Source organism: Rissa tridactyla, chromosome 6 (assembly GCF_028500815.1).
Source record: "Rissa tridactyla isolate bRisTri1 chromosome 6, bRisTri1.patW.cur.20221130, whole genome shotgun sequence".
Lineage (NCBI taxonomy): Eukaryota > Metazoa > Chordata > Aves > Charadriiformes > Laridae > Rissa > Rissa tridactyla.
In genome coordinates, this window is record NC_071471.1 from 19,967,458 (window position 1) to 19,988,705 (window position 21,248).

General features: G+C 37.7%; 1 long non-coding RNA gene across 1 annotated transcript in view; it reads right to left on the bottom strand.

Moving 5' to 3' along the window:
* Positions 1-2,215: 2,215 nt before the first annotated feature.
* LOC128911690 (uncharacterized) overlaps positions 2,216-21,248 on the bottom strand; it is a 61,811-nt gene continuing 42,778 nt past the window's right edge. The window contains exons 11-12 of the long non-coding RNA XR_008467137.1: positions 4,635-4,712; positions 2,216-2,330 (exon numbers count right to left, since the gene is read on the bottom strand). This is a non-coding gene — a long non-coding RNA (uncharacterized LOC128911690). The remainder of the gene's footprint in view (positions 2,331-4,634; positions 4,713-21,248) is intronic.

The following is a 21,248-nucleotide window of genomic DNA, read 5'->3' on the forward strand; positions in this document are numbered from 1 at the left end:
CGCTCACGTGTGCACTTTGTTCTGGAAAAGGTACTTTATTCCAGGAAAACAGAAGTAAATTTTCATTTGGGAATAGTTACTCTGCTGTGAGTCCAGAATAAAGGGTCAACACAGGGATGGGCCAAAACAATTCGTGTCACAACAGTTGTGCCAGTCTGTCTCCCTGAGGGGCTGGGGTGAGAAAAGGAAAAAAAAGAAAAAAAACCAAACTAAAAAACTGTTTAACTGTTGTGTAACAAGGTTTTTCTATACTGGATTTGAGTAACGCGACTGACCCTGAGCCATGTGGGTCCGAGTCTCCTCAGCCATTACAGAGAATTAAGAATATCCTTACACATGCACATGAGTGGAGGGGCAGGATTTTCTTAAATCAATATAAATCAAATGTTTACTTCACATAAGAATAAATAACTCAAAGTATATATAGCTCACACAAGGGGCTCTACCTGGGAATCTCAGCACTGTTTGGGGGTATTCATGCAGCAACATGAAACTAGATTTCTTATTTTGGGATGAACTCTGAGTTTGAGATTATATGTATCTAAAGAAACACCTCTAGTGTAAAGTGAAACAAGAGATTTCTGAGGCAGAAAGGAGGACAGGTTTCCTCCAATATTACTCCCTGGGCAGCACGACATTTGTGCAAGTCAGAGGGCAAGCCTCCATGGAGCCTTCCCATTATCACTGCAGCTGCTCTGGGTCACGCCAGTGTTATTTTCAATTGGTCTTTTTTCGTTTGGATACTTTGTTTTGTGTTGGCTGCTGGAGAATAATGTTGCTTTCAGTCTTTTTTGTTTGTTTTTAGTGGACTAGTAAATCGTCAAGTCTGCACAGCAAACAAACTCTGCAGGAGCTGCAAACTCCACTCTCTTTCTCTTGGCACCACCCCCACCCCCCTTTTTCTACTACCAAATGCACTGGGCTTTCCCTATAGGAAAGTTTAAAACAGGATTTCTCAACTCCCCTTAGCTTAACTCTCTTAGTAGCAGCAGAATCAGGACAACTAAACAAAGGGTTAGTAGGAACTTGATGTTAAATAACGACCAGAGACACGTAATGCCTAAAATAACATCAGCTACCTGAAGCCCTTTAAACAACGGTTACTGATAAGTAAACTGCAATTTATTTTAGTTCTTTCCTTTGGTAAATAAAAGCAGTAACAATAACCTAGGTAAAGAAAAATCGGTTCACAACATGAATTTCATTTGGATGCTGTCCTTTCAGGGAAATAAATTTTAAAAAAATAGCATGCATGTGTGTGTGTATATATATATATGTATGTTTTCATTAACTAAATACTCTGTATCCCTGTACCCAACAGTGAGAGCTGAGAAAGCTGCAGATTAAGTTTAGTCTGTTTTAACATCATTATTACACTTTTCCAAAAGATCCTAGTGCTAAGTGGGGAATAGCTGGGGTTTTTTTTTTTGTTTGTTTGTTTTTTAAAAATAAAGTTTAAAAAGAAGGTAAGAATCAATTTATTTAAAACTCTATGCCTATGCCACTATCATGAGGGAAGAAATGGTATGCCTATGCTGTTTTTTCTTGCCAGTTGAAATTTAAAGCTCAGTGAAATCTCTCTGAACTTTCTTTGTGCAACTTAAATCACAAGCCAGACTTCAAAAGAAGTAAGCCAGCAATTACATTTAAAAGCAAAATAATTTGAGGAATAGAAAGTCATCAGACCAACAGACAAAGGATTGAACAGAGCTCTAGTTAAGAGGGGGAAGAAAAGGTCTGTATGAATAGAGCAGGATTCTTTTCCAAGCAAGCCAAGAAGTGCTAAGCTTTGAGAGTTAGAAATAAAGCTTTCTACACTAGTAAGACCATATCCTTCCTAGTAAAGAGACGCTTTCTTTAGTTTGACTTTGCTTCCTTTCCTGTTCTGTAATCATCCTATCAGGCAATCAGATCTTTCATCTTCCCCTTTGAGTTTGGTAATTCTTTCCTTACTGGTTGCACAGTTCACTAATGGAGGCAAACCCGGTACTGGTTTGTTATCAGCTGGCCCATGTAGAAAGTAAAATGTGTCCAAAGTATGAAAATTTGAAATACTGTCTCCATCTGCATTTATAATGCTAAGGCATTATATGCCGCTATGAAAGTAATATGACATTTTACCAGAAAACAGTTACCTTTTCTTCCTCTTTTAACATTTTGGTGTCTGCTGAATAACATATGCAATCTGTTAGCTTTCTCACACTGAGACTCACGCTCTCCTGTGCTGGTGTCCACATCATACATACCTGTAGCAGTGATGCTGCTGCCTCTCTCTTGTTGTAGACTCCCTTGTGCCAGAAGCAGCAGGTTAGCAGATCTGTGCCAGAGACCTGGTGAAGGAGAGAAGAAATAAGAAACCAAGGCAAGAAAAATGCTGCTCAAAGACAGCAGCAGTTCTGCCCTGCAGGATAACACTCAACACATGAGATAATTCTTGGCTGTGCTTTTGCTATTTATTGCCTTCCACCAATTCTCACTAACAGGAGCCCCAAAGCCTTTAATGGTTGTATATATGATATAGCCATTGCATGGCAGGATAAGTGGTCTGTACACACTTAAATCCATCCTCATTCAGCTTGTGTAACCCTGAATTAGACTAAAGGACAGTCTTTAAGAGTGCATATAAATACATGCCTCAGTAGGTCCTATATCAATAAATGTTGCAGTGCATTCTACAAGTGACTGTCAAATCTCGCTTCTATTAAAAATCTGCATTTTTTGGTACCTCAAACAGGCCTTTACAGACATTCATAGAAAAAAAATAGAAACATCTTCAATGCATAAATGTAACTTCTCGGGCATATCCCAGAATATATATTTTAACATATTCATGCAATGAAAAAGGAGCCTCAAGTTGTAATGTGCTGTCAAATCCAACCAATTCTGAGACAGGTGCTTCCACGTCTGATTAAGCAAGCAAGAAAGGATGAAGACAATTGGTCTTTAAGGCAAGAAAAAGCAGAAAAGCTCCCATGAATGGACAGCAGTAGAGGGAAGAAAGTGCCTGCCAATGCATTTTTAAAATAGGCACAATTTTAACTGCTCATTCTGCTCAAGTATCTCAGGCATAGCTTTGTTTTCAGAGATTTTGATTTTCAGACCAAATGTTTTATACCTAACATACATACAGATTCCTTGCATATAAAAGTGTCTGGTTTTGTATGTTTGTCAGAGCGATTGGGTGACTTGTCATAATAATCACCCTGGAAGAGACCTGGGGGACCCTCAGGAAGTCTCTAGTCCAAACTCCTGCTCAAAGAAGGGTCAGCTATGAGGTCAGATCAGGTTGCTCAAGGTTTGTATAGTCAGGTCTTAAAACCCTCAAAGGATGGAGACTGCATAATCTCTCTAAGTAACCTGTTCTTCTGCCTCACCGTCCTCATGTATTTAAAACAAAACAAAACAAAATTTATCCAATCTGAACCTGGTTTGTTTCAATTTATGGCTGCTGTTTGTCATCCTTTCACAGTGAAAAGTCTGGTGCCTTGTAAAGGAATGGCATACTGTTTTTCCTAGTAGTTTGTGACTGCTTAGTAAAATACATGAGAGATTTCCAGGAAAGTTCTTCAATCAAGAAGAGGAACCAGGAATAAAACCTGCAGCATTTGTAAAAATATCTCAGAGTTCACCATAAACTACATTTGCCTTACAGAAGGGCCAATTCCTCATTACTTCATGGTAAGTACAAACATTTTGGAAGAGTGGAAAATATTAATTAGCTAAAAACCAGGCAGAGTAAAGAGGTTTCAATTTCACGGACAAAACAAAGCAAAATATGTTGATCATGGAAATTTCAAGATCAAAATTAGGCAGCTTAGCTGGTTGGCCATGACATAAACCACAATTTTCCAATCACTGCCTAAGGCAAAAATGTCAGAGCTGAACTAAATTGCCTAGATTAGGATGTTTAACTTGACATGTTTATTCTAGCTGAAAGCCAAACAAATCTTTCCAACTTTCTAGAGTTTTCTTCACCCATTTTCTTTTGGAAAAAAGCTAATTTTTCTAGCAATTCTGCAATAAGACAGAAGCAAAATTAAAAATGTATATATGCAAATGTATATACACAAAAATATCCATAAAATTCAATGATTATATATTACTTTATATATATATATAAAAACTATCAGATTTCTCACAGTTTGCAATGGTGGCCTGAGTTGGCAAGAGGTTTCATATTTATCTATAGGTAATTTATACTGGTGACTGTTAATAGTCACAGGTAAATGTATTTTGGATAATTAGAGGTGATCCCGAATTCCTCACACAACTTATCAAAAGCCAATCCACTGTGGTAAATATCAATGAACTTCGTTTCTGGGAATCAGCAGCCCTCTGTGCTGCTGTCACAGCTAGAAAAGGATCGGACTAGAGGGGGAAAAAACCAGAGAGAAATGGGCTTTCCGAAAGCTGGAGCTGGCACAGCGAAAAAGTGCAGGGTGAGTCATCCTTTCAACACAAGGATCTGCAGCCACAGTGCAGTGTACAAACCCCCGTTAGAGCAGGAAGAGCAAATACCTGTGCAAATGCAATTAGGCTCCATCCAGTATATACATAGCCAGTTTAGGGATACTGTGAGCATCCCTCATTTACACTGCAACACTGATGTATCTTAAAAACAGTCAGTATCCTACCTCATACTGAGGGCAGAAGAAACTGCTTTTTGCCTTCAAAATTTGCCTGATTTGAGTATTATTAGAGTCAGCAGGTACCTGGAAGGAAATTGAAAAAACAGGAGCCATTATAAAATACCCATGTGCATTACAAATTGTGCTTACACAAGCACATGATGCATTCTAATACGTATACATTAGTAAAATGAAAGTGAGGTGACTTCTGAGAGAAACAGATACTTAAGTCTTCTCAGGTGTAGCAACTCGGGCACTACTGGAGACTCTTCTCTCCAATTCAGTCGTAGAGGATGTGCAGCTCACGTGAGGCTCAGTTTTTGTGTCTGTCTATCAGTAAAATGCCCCATCCAAGACACAAGAATGCACCTCTGTGAGGAGGACAAAAGAGGGGTTGAATGAGAAAAGCTGTCCTCATGTCTGAATGAGCAAAACAAGGAGTTTCTCCATCTCTTGTCACACGTTTGATTGATAGAGAGTTACTGGATCCAGGCAGCATGTTCTCTACTGTCTCCTCTACAAAGAGATCCCTTAAGTACAGGCAGGCAGTCACTGCTGAGCAAACAGCTAAGAGTGGAGTGGAACAGCCAGAATCTGATGAAGGTCTAGAGGAGTCACACACAGATGCTTTGCTTTAGAAGGACATGTCCCACCATGCCATTAGGATTTACGACTTGGGGATTAGAAAGTGTTTTGGGGAAAATTGCCATCAGAAATCAGGATTCTGCTTCCCTGATCTCATCCTAAATACATTTTTACTGAAAGGGACAATCTATTTCCACATATGCCTTTGGACCTCCCATAAATAAATAAATAAAATCTTTAGCAAGTAGAGCTTCACATTATTTAGCCTTTGTATCAAACTATCTTTTACACTTTTACATTAAACAATGAATTCTGTTACTAAACTCCTCTTTCTAGTAATATTTAAAATACTAACCAGTAAATGTCCATCGCTCAATGTCCTGGACCTGCTAGAGTCAGAAGACTAAGTGCATCAAATTGGACTGTAAATTACATGAGTTCTATTTTGACCTTGACATCATTCATCCTGTTGTTTCAATGTAATTATATTTAGCCTTCAATCCATCCCCAGCAGCCCTAATATTTCACATTTTGTTAGTCTGTCTGCTTTACTCTGACTAGTGACTTACAAAAATAACTACACTTCAAAACACCACTTCAGAAAATTAACCCTGAAGCAGTGTTCACAACCCATCAACAGTTCTGTGCAAAAGAAAAATATCATGAGTGCCCAGTTGACAACAGTAGTTGCTGAAAGCAATAACAGAAAAAAAATGTGAAAACTCAGAAAAACACACATACAGATTTCAGTTCTGAACTGTTTAATAGCCTAGAATACAAATTTGACAGCAAATACTGTAGTTACTTTATTATAACCTAGATTCATATGCACAAAGCTTTCTATAAAAAAACCCAACACCTCTTTTCAGATGGTATTTCCTCTGCCACATCTTAGGTAAAAGATGATACTTTTCCTTTATTATTTTCAGCAAAATCAGTTGGAAGAAGTCTTTTAACTGTAAATGTATTTTACGGTTATTTTTATTTTTAAGGAAATGTTTTAAAGACACGTACATTATCCTCATCGAACAATAATCTTTTTGCTACTTTAGACTTTTAGAGATTAAATAATAAAAACTCCAAAAATTACTCCACAATTTGGAGGGAAAAAATTTTAATTCTAAAATTTAAATTCCAAAATTGCATTAATTTTCCTTGGATCATAGAATAATGCATCAAGCTTATGTATTTTGTGCAGGTAGCTTACATATGATTGCATCTCTATGGTAGAAACAATTCATTTGATATCTATACTTACGCAAAATCTAGTTTCTGCAAGCATTCACTAACCTAGTTACTATGTAAAAAAACCTTTCAATGGATACCCCTAGTTATTCTAAACAGTATTGCCTAAAAAAAGTTTAATACTAATAATTTACATACAAGCAATTGTCCTGGACTGGGTATCATATCATCATAAGGCTCCAGCAAGTATAAACATCTCCAAAATCCCATTTTGCACTGACCCATCTTGGCCGTTGCTCGACCTTTGTGAGCCTAAAGGGAGGAGGCTTTAGCCCAAGGCCCAGTTGCAGCGCAGCCCTTTGGACTGGAGTTGTAACACTTGTTGGGAACAAAAGATGCCTCAACATTCCTTATTGGAATATGCTTTTTGTGTAGCTAATAGGGATCCTACAGCTTAGGATAGAGTCTAAATATGCATTCTTTCCTGAATTCAAATGATCAGCCCAAACCTAAAATGCATAGCTCAACATTCCAACTAGCAAAAATTATTGCTGCTTTTTTGTTGTTGATTTTAAAGTAGCCAGAAGTTTCTTATTCTTTCCCAAACCTACCAACAAATACAAAAAGATGCCACTATAAATTGTAAAGGACTCAACATTACGCTAGTGGAAATGACATTTCTGTTTTGTTTGTCCAGCCTAACATGAAAATCATTTTCATCTACTCCTGCCAAGATGATGCTTCACAGCATTAGGATGGTAGGACAGTAAGTCTCTTCAAGTCCTACTTTCACATAAGACCTAATGTCTTATGGTACAAATTTTACTATTGTTCCTTATTTCTTCAAAATATTTCTTTGAAAGTGACAAAGTTGTCTTTGATGTAGGGCAAGGAGATAACTTATCAGAATCATCCTTCACACAAAAGTTAGTCCAGCTCAAAGCACCAACAGAAATGACCCTGTGTGAATAAACATATTTCAAAGGTAATCCATAGGAAACAGCATCTGATGATTATGTTTTGAATGCGTAAAAACTGGAACTTAACAAATTGAGGGCGCAGCTGAGATCTAACCTGCTGTATTTCCCTCAAAGCCAGATTTACCATTGGCTCCTATTGCTGAGTTTGGCTCAGCATCTTGCCCCAGGGTGTTGAATGACGCCCTCAGGGTCCTGCTGGAAAAGAATAAAAGCTTTTTCTCTCAGCTAACCAATAAAAAGCAAGTCAACAGCACTCCAGGAACACCTATTAAAGCCTAACAGAGCCTAATAAAACCAGTTACTTAAATATTAAAGCCATTTCATTGCTAGTGGCTAGAACATGAGAAAGCAGGCATTTCAACTGGTTCAAGCCTTTATCAAAGCTTAAAAAGAAAAATTGTGCTATTTATAGGCACAAGCATAGAAGAACAGTGCTTGCCAGCCCATTTTATTGCTAACTTCAAAGAAAATTCATCTTTAAACCAATTATTTCTTAAATCCTGCAACTGAAACTGGTGTCTCAGCCCCCTACACCGGCGCTACTGTAACCAGCCACTGAAAGGACAGACAGCCCAAAACAAATCATGGTCAGTCAGAACCATCAGTATCAACTGTGGGGTCATAGTTTACAAATTCTTTCAGGGTGCTAAAAACATCAGAAACGCCATTTGTGTTTAGACAGACGTAAAGGCACAATAGATTATGAATTTACAAGGCTTAACAGAAACAAAGGGTACAAAGAGAAACAAAAGGAAATGGGTACAATTAAGAGACCTTAAACTTCTCATTACTGAATTCAAGATAAAAATAAAAATATAAATAAAAAATATATAAAACCCTAAAAATTCCTAAAATAAACTTGTCCTAAGTCTATAATTACACTAAAACGTTAAGATGTTTACTTTCCTTTAAATTGAATTCTAACATTGATGTCTGAAGTCAAGGTTCATTTCACCCTTTCCTCCCCTCCTGTTGCACACCATTTCCATCCCAAAAACAAGCAGTATTTATTGTTTCAGTTCAGAGAGTTTTTGTTGTGAAAGTCTCCGCTTCACCACAAGACCTGTGGGTTGGAGAGGAAAAAATGCTCATTGCACTGGGAATTTTGGCAGCCCCCAAGCAGAAACCTGCCACGTAGAACTTCATTTTGGTGTGCCCGTGGGTGTCCTCACTGCCTGCTCTCTTCCCTTTCTCGGCTCACCGGCCTCAGAAATATTCCACTCTTGATGAAGGTTTGCAAGTTGATCTTCTTCACGTTTTGATTATTCATATGAGTGTGCAGTCAAAAGCATTCAAGTGTAGGTTCTACTTTATTTCATTCCAATCTGGGAGATTTTTGATTTTTATTTCAAAGACACCTCTCATATTTATACTTTTTCATCTAGTTCTTTAACCCTTGTTCAGCAAGTCACATAAACCTGATCTGTTGACTGTGGAAGCATTGCTAATTAAGAGCCTTTGATGAAATCCTTTTCATAACATCACATTAAGGAAATTAATACCCATTAATATACATCTGAGTTATTTTTCATAAGTAACTTAACAGGTCTAAGATACATGTATGTATGATCTAAGTATCACAAACTGACCGTGCAGTAATCCCTGTATTTCCTCAACTAACATTCTCCTACAGCCACATCAGCAGTTTTTATCACATCAAACATTTAGGTTCAACACACTTCCATGGCAGATTCATCCTTTGCTGTTCAATATACAGTGGATTTCCACAGTAACATTGCCTGCAAACAATACGCTTTTTAGTTTAAAGAGAAAAGAAAAAAAAAGCTAGAGAGAGAGATAAGTGCAAGTTTTGATAGTGTGCAGGATAGCACCAAGCTGACATCAGAATTCCTCAGAGCAGCCCCAGAGAGCGCATACCACAGACAGCATTAACACTGTGAGAGTCCACAGGACAAGTACATTGGCAGCACTGGAGTTACACACACTCTAAAGAGGTACATGCTGGTCTTAACACTACTCAGAGAAATTCACATCATCCAGCGTGAGTACGCACCAGGCATCTTTTCCCACAGATGGGAATGCTCCAGCCTCTTCCCAATAACCAGGTCAAGGCATACACAACTGAGAAGCAAGAGTGAACTGGAATTTAGTGCCTGTTAAAAGAGACGGTCTGAGTACAATCCTAGTATGCACCACAGTGGCTAACCTCATTTGAAAAAAACAACTCAGATTTGACCATTTGGTCAACACTTAAATGTATCTTTAAAACAGTTTGCTATGTAACAAATAATTGAAAGTTTCACGTATTCTAAGAATCTTCCTCTGCAAATACAGAGATATAAGAAACATGCAAATGAAAGCCCAAGAGTATGACAGCAATGCCCATCTGCCAGAGGCACAGCACTCATCATAGATCATCCTGTTCCCTTCTGCAGACAAACCGTAATTAGGTGGCCAAAGAAAGAGAACAGAACAAAACGAGCTACGACACAGCACCGAGCAACAGCAGCTTTGCCCTTTCAGCATCCTGAGCAGCAACTATGGAATTATAAAATAGAGCCATCCATCTCATTTATTCTCTTATACCAAATATCAGCTACATCATGCAATTCTTCTTACCTTTTCCTCTTAATTATTTTTACAGAGACTACTGAAATACTACTGTAAGCTAATATACTGTAGGCTTTTACTATTAAGCAAAAGATGGTAGGTTATTTTTTTCTAAAAAGCCAAAAGGTCACCTTGGTAGGGTAACTGGATTCCATTCAGAGTTTAAGTTCTCATTGTTAGTTTATCTTTCTCCTTAAAGATTTCTCCCTGAAAAATTTCTTTTGAACTATTGATTTTAAAGTGTATAACAATCCAAAGTGCTCAATAAATGTAGCTTTATTGCTACTTACAAACTGGTTTAGAGTCTCTGGTTTCCTAATTGGTACCAGACAGAAATAATTATAACTAAACTAAACGTTTTTGTTTGACTTTGCCATGCCTACAGTGGTCCCTGAAGCTTAAAGAATCCTGTAAGACAAAACAGCATATTTCACTGAGGAATAAAAAGGAAAATAGTAATTTAAATTTGGCCCATTGTTTCTTGGTATTGCACAAGTAGAGTTATTTTGGGAATAAAACTACCAAACTCATAATCTTGAACTATTCCTTCTGCTGGAAGGAGGTAGCAGTATTCCAGAGCAGTATGATGTTTTTCTAAGACTGCTTCACATTGCATCATGGATTTGCGGCACATCTCCTGTCAGCACTACATGCTATAGATACACAGCACAGTGCCTTGGACCATGCTACCAATTTGCCTGCTCACCATGCCTAGTTTTGGTTGTACAGAAGACACGGGTGCTTCTTTCCCGACAATTAAAGAGTTAGATCCCAGCATTGTGCAGATCTGGAAATTATTCTTTAGCTGGTGGGGTACAGTCTTTAAAACTAGGAGTTCAAAGTAGCCATTAGTTTCTTCACCTGTTTCTAAGCAGGTACCAAACTCTGTTCGCACAGACAGAAAGCTTAGCCCAGCATAAATATGCTTTTCCTTCCCACCTGGTTAGAAACCAAAGTGTTGCCAGCTCCCAATAACTGCAGGGGTCTCACAAGATTAAGTGCCTTTCTCGAAGGGTATGCTGCAGAGTGAAGCATTTACACGACAATCCCAGCTTTTAAAGTAGGGCCTCTAGCTCTCATGGCTGCCAAGATCTGCTTTAAAAGTTGTAACGGCTCACAAATTACAGGGCAACTAAAAATAACAGTTTCTCATCTCGTGATTTTTAAGTGAGCCTCCTGTTCTTTGTGTACCTGGTGATTTCAGTAGTGATAGTGTCAAGTTTAACAGGCTCCAAGTGTGCAAATCACCTTCCTCTGCATATCCTGTCTATAAATGCTTTAAGATACTTCTAATTCTTTTAACAGTAGGATACACAGAGCATGAAGAATCACTTCAGTACTACTTCAGAATCAGTACTTAAAATTTATTCTTCACTTTGCAGCAGAGTGGGAAGAAAAATAAATCTGAGGATGCTGTCCACCCAAAACATGCACTTCATAGCTCAACCTGCCAGCTTCTTTCTCCTGAGTCAGCAGGGAACTGAAGGAGACAAGACAGCTTCCCTCTAATAGCTTCAAGAGGTTAACTTGCCTAATTTGATATCCTACCAGTTCACAAGAATTGAGCAGAGAAAGTAGAGGGCTGGCAGGAGATCGACACTGTCTAATTTAAATGCTAACATTTCCAGGCTTTTTAACCCTCATTTTTGCAAGCTGATGGATTTGTTTGTTCCTTTTCACTCTGTCAGTGGATCTTTTTAGAACAATCCCATTTGACATTGGGATAAAGGTGAGCGTGTGCATCAGGCAGTTTGAACATGTTGCCTAAGGAACAGAAAGACAAATGCAGAACAACTCAAGAAAGACCTACAGAAGAAGCTTTGGAAAAAAGCATGGGGTATATCTTAAGATCAGTGCTTTGCTGTAAATGGGAATAAAATATTTGAACTAAAAACCAAAAAAGGATGTGTTTTGTATAGGACTTATTTTTCTACAGAGAAAAAATGAAGCTTAATAAAAACAAAAGACATTTTTATGAGCTGTCATGCTGTTCTCATTACATAAAAAGTTACATGCAAACAGGGCTACTCATGAGCATAATCCTAGAAGTGATGTGAATGTGATAAACCATTAACATTTGTTTACTGATTATAAGGGGACATTGCATAGTGATTGCACACGAGGTATTCAATCGGAACATTTCATTCATTTCTTACGATATCAATGGCAAAGACGATAAAAATAAGTGTTTCATTTGCAATGGAAAAAGCAAACCCAAAGCAAAGTATCTTTACATTTTCAAAATAAAAAATAAAAAAAATCCCTGTTGGAATGGTGTTGATGATCCAGAAACGGAAAGCACCAGAAAGCAGTTAACTACCCCATTTAGACTACATTTCATATACTTTTGATTACATTAACCATTATTTTGCCATTTATTTCCTAATAGCCTTTCCTTAGATCCATCCAAAGTGACTGGAAGTTTCAATGAGCAAAGAAACAGGAATGGAGACTCAAGAGTTTGAACCCCAGCCAGAAAAAGCAAAGCTGCTGCCATATGTTAAATGCATAGGTACATGTCACTTCAGAATTGAATTCAAAGTTCCCCAGTGTCTGCAATTTCACTTTAAAAAGCGTGGGGTGATACAAAAAGACATTTTAATATCAGTTTCAGTAATTTTATAATATTATCTGAACAATGATTTTACAGCAAAAACATTACTCCTCTCATAAGTGATGTACATAAATTTATTTATGCTCATATAAAAAAAGCAAGATCAATAGAAGCCCATCAATACAAGCTCAGAAATAAAAACAACACTCTGCTATAGGATAAAAAAGGAGGGCAGGAAAGTGAGGAGAACAAACAAGGAGAAAGAAAAACAAAATTAAAAACCACTGCAGAAGTCAGCAAAATACACTAAGTCTTCAGAAGGGGGAAAGAAGCAGAAGTGCCAGAAGCTTCATATAATATTTTAAAAACCCTTGATATTAAATTACATAAGGAATTTGGAAGGTAGTGACAAAATAGCCGGTTATCGATGGGAAACAGAGGCAACAGTCTAGTGTACTGGACTGAAAAGTGATAAAAAAGATCACTGGCTATTCCTATTCTGTTTGGACAGCATATAATCAAGCAACTTTCCATCAACCTGGAAAGTGGAAAAAGCCATTTCAGGGAAAACAGAAAAAAAACCCCAAACAAGCAAACATATGCTTGCTAGCCCCTATGCTAAACTCCAAATAATGCTGCTGTGTAATCCTTTCACTAAAGCAAATTAAGAAGTACAGTAGGCACTTGGTTACTTAAGAAGAACAATTCTGAACCCAGTAACTGTTGAATAAGGGCTTAGTTCTTTCCATTCAAAGAGAAGTCCAATGAAAAAGAAATACTGAAGATTTAATGAGGACATACATTATTGTTCATCTCCTGTTCTGCTGCCATACAAATCCTCCACGAAATCTCAAATCATTAACAAATAGGGGAAGCAAATGACAAGAAGTTCACCCAAAGGTCAGCTGTCTGCACCCAGCCAAAGATGCAGAGCCAGTAAGAAAGTTTTCAATGGCACCATATTCTGTAAAAGGATGCTGGCTTAGCAGTCAGAGTGCTTTGGGGAAAACGCACCAATTTTGAAAAAAAAAAAAAAAATTATCACGTACAAAAAACAAAGGACGAAACTTCTGAGAACAGCAATATATTTCAGTATTCCACGAAGGAAATGTGGTAATGTTTCTTTTTAAGTAATGCAGTATTAATTTTGCATCACATTATGATAGGATAGTTATCAGAAGAAAAATATTTTGATCAAGGACATTTTTGTCCTTTCGCTCATGGAGAATTTGAAAATGAATCAACAGGGATCTTAACCAAAAAGGAGAGAAATACTGAAGGCTTAAACCCTTCACAAAATACATCAAAACATGCAGTGCACTGCAAATAATGTGGCTGATCTACCCATAGAATCAAAACTGCTTTAGAAACAGCATACTGCTACTATTACTGTTTCTTTGTAGATTTTTCTTTTTTTTTGTTCAGGGGGAGTGAGCTTCACAAATATTCTAAGTCAGTAGTATATTTCCAACCACTTAGGATAAAATCGACCCACGCTAACCCACATTACTCCTCTTGTTCCAAGAAGACATGATATTCATCAGATAAGCTCTTGCTATGGCTAAATAGATTTCATTACAGTGATTCAAATCTACTTTGGATTTTGCCTGTTCAGTGATTCCTAATGACCTAATGCAACAAATTCAAAATAAAGATATCCAAGGTTTTTGATTCCAAAACAATATTACCTGAAGCACAAACACAATGAACAGGGAGTAGGATATTCAGTTACTGTTTCAGTATATCATCCGTGTTCACTCAGCTGTAGCAGCATGAGATTAGGAGATAACAGAAAGAAATCTGAAAACTACTTCACTTAAGATGCGTATCTTCACCTAAGATTTGAAAATAATTAGTCATCATTTTCAATAAAATTGCTATCATTCATATTATGTAATATGACACTGATATAACACAGAATTAATTGCCTTATACAGACACACCTGAATAACTTGATGGACGTCATTCATATTTTTAAGGACCAGAGGATGGAGTTGTGGTGGTTTCTCCGAGACAAGATTAACTGTTGGAATTTGTTTGCAGTGAAAGGGTGAATACACCTTGGCTGGTTTTTAGGTTGTGACAGAAGAGAGTTCAGCATGGCTTTACTTTGTCAGGCCTACCAGGACTCACATGCCTTGTGGATGCCCACATTTTGGAATGTGGATGTGCTTTATTAGAAAGTAACTCTTTTACAAGACCTCACTTCTCCCCAGCAAGCCACTCCAACCAGAATGTTTCTTACTTCAACCATGCCTTTCCATCACCTCTTCTTCTCCATCCAACGTACTTGTCCTAGCAGCCTTTTTCAACCCCCACTCATCTCCCTCCCTCTTTCTCATGTTGTTTTTAAATATCTGACTTATTTCACACAGTCCCACGGAGGAAAAAGTTCAGTATGAAGCACGTGTAGACTTGCAGACAACTAATGGAGAATGCAGATGGGAAGAGAACTGAATGAATGTCATTTTCAGAGATCCTCAAGAGGAGCAGTATTTCTAGGAAGAGCAGTGCATCCATGCTGTCTGAATGACTTCCCAATACACAAAAATACCCTGTCCTAGAGGAAGGAGAAGGATGCCATCTGTGTTTGATATAATTTCCTGTAACAGACTATCGTAGCTATTCTCTTCAGTAGCAAGTACCATGTAATGCTTTGCAACTATGTAGATCAGCCATTCCTGTGCATCAGAAACTTTCCACGGCGAAAGTAAAGCAGAATGACCTACACAGACTCAGACAGGGTAATGATGGGGGCAATCTGACTAGAAAACAGTTTTCAAATTCTCTTTTCTTTGCTATAGCCTCTTATCATATCTCTGCCCAACTGCTAGACAAAAATCGTATTTACACAGCAATGGTATAATCAGATGTTTACATCACAGCACGAAGACATGAAAGAATCTGGAATGCCATATTTTGTAATACTTACGGAATGAGATTTTACTTCATTTCTTTCTAAGACTACATTCTACTGACCGAGCCATTTTCTGCATTCGAACAGAGGGATACTTCAGCATTAGTTATAACGAATTCAACAGCAAAGCTGACTAAGGGAGAAGTTGCCTAACAGACAGTATGCTAGTCCTTGCAGCCATCCCTCTAATTTTTCCTTTTGTTACCTAGCAGAACATACTGGGCATTTATGAATAAAAGCAATGTATTGCCATTCCACGTATTTCTGTGTCAGCTTCTACTAGTGACAAAACTCCGTGCCTTTCTACGGAGTTTGCAAATGGAAAGAACATTCATGTTCTCCAGCATTTTCTGATAGCTGAAAGCGTAAATGTTCATCTTCAAGGAAAAATAAGACAGAGTAAACTGTAAACAATACATCAAATACTAAACCACAAGCTCTGTTACTGGTGACCAGCAGTTAGGGTCACAAAAAAAAAAAAATTCCATGTAGCGTTGGAGCATCTTACATCAAGAAAAACACTGTGAAACTCGTGAAGTTACAGAAAATCCATTGACTGGGATGTGGCTTTTTTGTCCCATATCAAATCCAGAAGGATGACAGGCCATTTCTATGTCTCTGAACCATCTTTTAAGGCATAAAGACCAGAACTGAAAGTTATTTTCAGTTAATCTTGTACAGCTGTTTGTAGACAAGTGCAGGAATTCTGGAGTTGCTGGGAAAAAACCTGACTGTCTGCTTTGTGCCGCTGGTGAGAGAGCTACAATGTGACTCAAGACTGAAAACAGGAGGAAATGGTGTTTTGTTTCCCTAGAATCAATCACTATGGATTGCCTGACAAAATTCTCTGGCACTGGAACAGAAGACAATAAAACAGATCTATTAACAAGCCTGGGAAGCACAGCTGGGTTATACCATTTTCCTCATGGAAAAGTTCTCCAAGTCCTTTTCCTATAAGGTGTGAGAGGTTCACAGAACATCACAGAGCTTAAATAATAATAATAAAAAAAAAGTAAGAAAGCATGCAACAATGGTTAACAGGATACAGAAAGAGAGAGGACTTTATATTTATTCCTGTCAATTGGTAGGAAGGGAAAAAATAAAGACCTCACATACATGCTAAACTGCCACCAAGAATAGACAGAAACAATACACTTGAAGTTAAAATGGTTATTTAACTGCAAGACCGAGTCTGGCACTGAAGAGAGAAAAAAGGTAAAGACTACTGTGCATAATTAAGGCTGTCTCCTAAAAAGAAGATGAGAGAGTGAAACTTCAAGAAACTGATGAATCTGGGCACCAAAGAAAGTCTGCTGTTACATCCGTGCCAGGAGTACTGGAAAAGTCTCAGAAAGTGATTTGCTAGGTCCACAGCAGAGATAGAAATAAGAAAACATATTAAAAACCAGCTGAAATGGTAAGCAGGTGACCCATTTACTATTCCTTAACAAGTTATCAAACACTGCCAGATCTGAGGAACTGACTGCACAAACATTCTTAGCTCATGGGAAACATAAAATAAAAATACATTGGCTTCAATATCATGAGAAAAGCATTGCCTTGTGTTTTCCTCTGTCAGCTCTGGTTCTTCCCAAACGAATATGCCTTTTCACCATCAAATTCTCAGCCAAAAGGCCCTAGGGACTGTTTGCCTTTGCAGACCATTTACCACGGCCTTGCAGGTACAAGCAGTCTGCAGACCAGAGTTCCATAACTCTGCGTCTAGAAGCAGCGTGGAATCACTAATGAAATGAGTGATTTCAAAAAGCCACATGGTGAAAAAACAGCACCAAAACATTAAATCCCTTCTAGCTAAAACCTAACAGTAGTATCTTTAACAAGTGAAAAATAGAAACACAGCATCATCTAGTAACAGTTATTACCTCTTAGGATCTACTACTTTGGAAAGTTTTATTGGAAAACACAAAACCAGACCAAGGTGAGATACATTATGAAGAAAAAAAAAGCAAAAGGAGTTACCAATAAAAGAATCTTTACTAACACACATTGACAACATCCAAAGATAGCAGCAGACCTGGGATGTTAAACCAGTTTCTTTCCCTCAGATGTTTTGAAGACTTACAGATTAGAGACATGTACAACGATAGAGACATGTAAACTATTACATAAAGGCATAAAATTATTATAACCAGCTAAGAATGTGTGCATTACATTACACTTTCATCATCCTGTATGCATCCACTGTGTTTCCATTATCCTGTATGCACTGAAACGTATGATTACATTAATCTTTGATGGTGTAATTACTCCTAGTTGTAATTAGTAACAGCTGTGACATTCAGACCGGAGTTCTATAAGCAATAAATTTCTCCCAGGGTTTAATAAGCAGAGTCTTTTTGTAGTTTTATGCTGTGTTCGTGAAACTGAAGGAAACTTCATGTGTTGGAATACAATCTCTCTTCCATCTTCTTTCTACAAAATTAAGGCTCCAGTGCCCCTATTTACAGAATGTTTTACGATTGCTGTTTTCTACACAGTCCCAGTTTTCTCCCACTGACTTTCGTGGATCCCTCTACAGGTGCAGGGAACAGCCTACAAGTTGCAAACTGCAGAATCCAAGCCTACTGTCACAGCCCTTTTGACTATGAGGAACAGCTGAAAACACCAGCTTCCCACTGAACATGCAGACAACCTGAAACTGAAATATTCATAAAGAAACCCTTTATTTAAATTCAAGTGTTGATTTTGAAGCTCAGATGACAACTGTTTGAATGTAACATGGGTTATTTCATAGTTGCATAGCATAAGCAAAACCATTCAATTAACCTGACTATTCCAGAGTGCCAGCTATCTTCCACGTGACCATGTCACCCCATGTGACTTCCAAGAGACCCACTGAACTCTATTCTACTGCCAAAATACCTTTTCTTTCCCATAACAATTTCTGGAAGAAGCCAGTATACTTTGAGTACTCCAAAAAAAAAAATTTAGTACAGCACACACTTGTTTACTTTCTGATTGAAAATAAAAACTCGTTTGGTTCTATTTATTTCGTTTTCTATTTGAAAGAGAAAAAAAAATAGCATTTAAAAAAAAATAATTACCTGAAGCTGCTGGGAAAAACTAAAATAAATCACAAAATCCATCAAAATGCTGCATTTGATTGTCAGAATCAATGTTTATAGCTACAGAATGTAGTTGAACTTTATGGCAGAATATACTAGGCAATATATATATCACATTTATATTTAAAAAAGTAGGTCAAAAAGTGTTTGTCAAGTACAGCTTGCAATGGAAAAATGTAAATCCACGTCAGCTCTAATAACTGCCACAAAAATACACTAAGTACTGATGAAGACTGTAAAATGCACAACATAATTCCATATCTTTCTCACCAGTTAACTAATTTATCTCAAAATATAATTCATATATTGGGGTGGGAGGTAAGAGGAGGAGGAAGGCAGTTAATTCAGACATATCAGTGCCATTGCTGACTTTTTTTTTTTTAAAATAGGAAGTTTTGAGATTTAAAAAAACAGAACTAGAAAGTTTAAAATTCCTTTGTTTAGAAAGCAGGAAGGCTTAATTCACTAAACCCCTAATCTGGAGAAAGAAAAATACTACTAAGCTGTATACTAGTAAAATCACAGATCACTAGGAAGCTGTCTTAAAGAATTCTTTAAAAAAAAACAACTAAACAAACAATTAAAAGCCTCAAAAATAAGTTATCAAGCATCCCTCATCAAGAACTGACGCCTAAGACCAGAAGTCTGGAGCTCATCCATTTCATCTCCTCAGGCATCCACACAATAAAAAAGGCTAGCAGCACTGCATACATATTCATCACAGTCTTCTTGCTTTGCATTAGGCAACTTCATTCAGATTCATTATACTGAAATCAAAGCCAAATTCCCAGATTTTACGCTCATTTAGAGAATAAAAAAAAGGCTTTAGGAGTCATTATGAGCAGTTCACAGATACTATGCTGATGAGGATTATGAAATAATTCAGATTCGTCATCGTAGATTATATCACATACAAACATGGATGAAGATGTAAAAGGCCAAAACTTCTCCCCTGATCTTGGTAGGATTTTCTCAGGTCACCCTGCCTCCCTCGCCACAACCCATTATATCCTGGGATTCTGCTTAAGCCCAGACACAAGAACTGAGGACATCACTAACCAGCTACCATCTTGGAAAAACTATTCATTAAATCAATTGTCTAGTTAGTTTACTTCTATACCTGATATTCTAAATAAGCTTGTAAATACTGTGACACCAGTACCAAAATTTTGACAGTTGCACAGGAGCTGCGTTTGACATCTTCTGAGCTCGCAGTAATGGCTAGGCCACCCTTGCAATGTTTCAGCTAAGAGACAAAACTCATTATGCAATGCTGGGTCTATGCAGCTACTTTCTATTATCAAACATCCCTTCCAAAGGTAGCTGGAGAGCCAACAGCAAGCTCCACTCCTAAATCCAACACAGTCAGGCTTCTGACAAGTCCTTGAAACTGCGCGCAGCAGTGGGGCTGGAGGATGCTCTGTATCAGTTATCTGCTGACAGTGTGCAGAGGGGAGAGGAGGGGCAGGTATGTGCATAAACAGTCTTGGCAGGACATCGTTGATGTCGATATGCTGTCAGAATACCAGAGTTTACAGTAACGCACTGTGCAGTCCACTGAAAGCATTGCTCTTCCCATTCCTTTTCAGTATGTAGATGCAGCCAATGTGGGAATTTAAGTGCCAGTAATAAGCAGAAAATGCTACTGACGCTTCATGGTATGTTCACCTACCAAATCAGCATATATTGATAAAAAAAGATATATACTGAGCTCTCATGGTGGTTAAGAAGGAAAAAAAAAAAAAGAAAAAAAAAGAAAAAAGACAAAAGCATGAGCTTAGTGAATGTAAGTTTAAAAAAAAAAAGAAAAAAAGAATGTCAGAACTCATTATTTAAGATCTTGTGATTTTCAGGCTAATATTGCAATGGTTAAAACATTTGGTTTTGAAGCTACTGATGCTGAAAAATCATTGACTTTACATGCAATAAGTGGCAAAACAGAAATTATACAATGTATTAGCAATCAGATAGCTTAACATCACTTATCAGAACATTAGGTTCCCTGGGTTCAGAGTTTTCCTTTTATTTAATATTCTTTCCATGCTTGCACAGCCAAAGAGCTTGTTGAAAACTGCTTTAATAAAATTACCCAAATACAGACTCATTCTGTATTACAAATCCCTGAAAACAGAAATTAATAATGGAAATACTGGCAAAAACTGAACTATCCATCATAAACGGTAGGGTAATTACCCTGTGCAGGTAGCAGAAATGCATTTACTGACTTGCATGCTGCAGGACCACATAATAGCTATTGACACCTTAGGATATATGTTTCGCATCCCAGTACCACTTCCTAAGCTGTTTGCCCCCCGCTGCTTTCCCCATCTTTCCTGTTTACCTCCCCCCAAAAGACAAAACCCACAACAAAAACAACCAACAACACCGAGCAAATAAATGGCGCAGCGCTCAAGCCATGGATCTGTAGTCCATTTGCAAGGATGTATTTATCCATCAAAAAGCAGATCCAAACCAGAGACACTCAATTTACATGACCAACTCGGAGCCCAGATTAACTGAATATCCAGACGTCAGGCAAAGGAGCCATGTTCTTTGAAACACAGCTCAAATTGGATTTAAAAGACTAATCAGAGAGATTTAATTATTGAAATGTGGACATGGATCTAATTGACTGCAGATAGAGAAGACATCTAATGCTACAAAAAGTTGTTCACAAAAATTAAGCTCTCTAACAGTGTCTCATTTCTCCAGTGCTGAATCCCGCAGTTGTGACATGCTCAC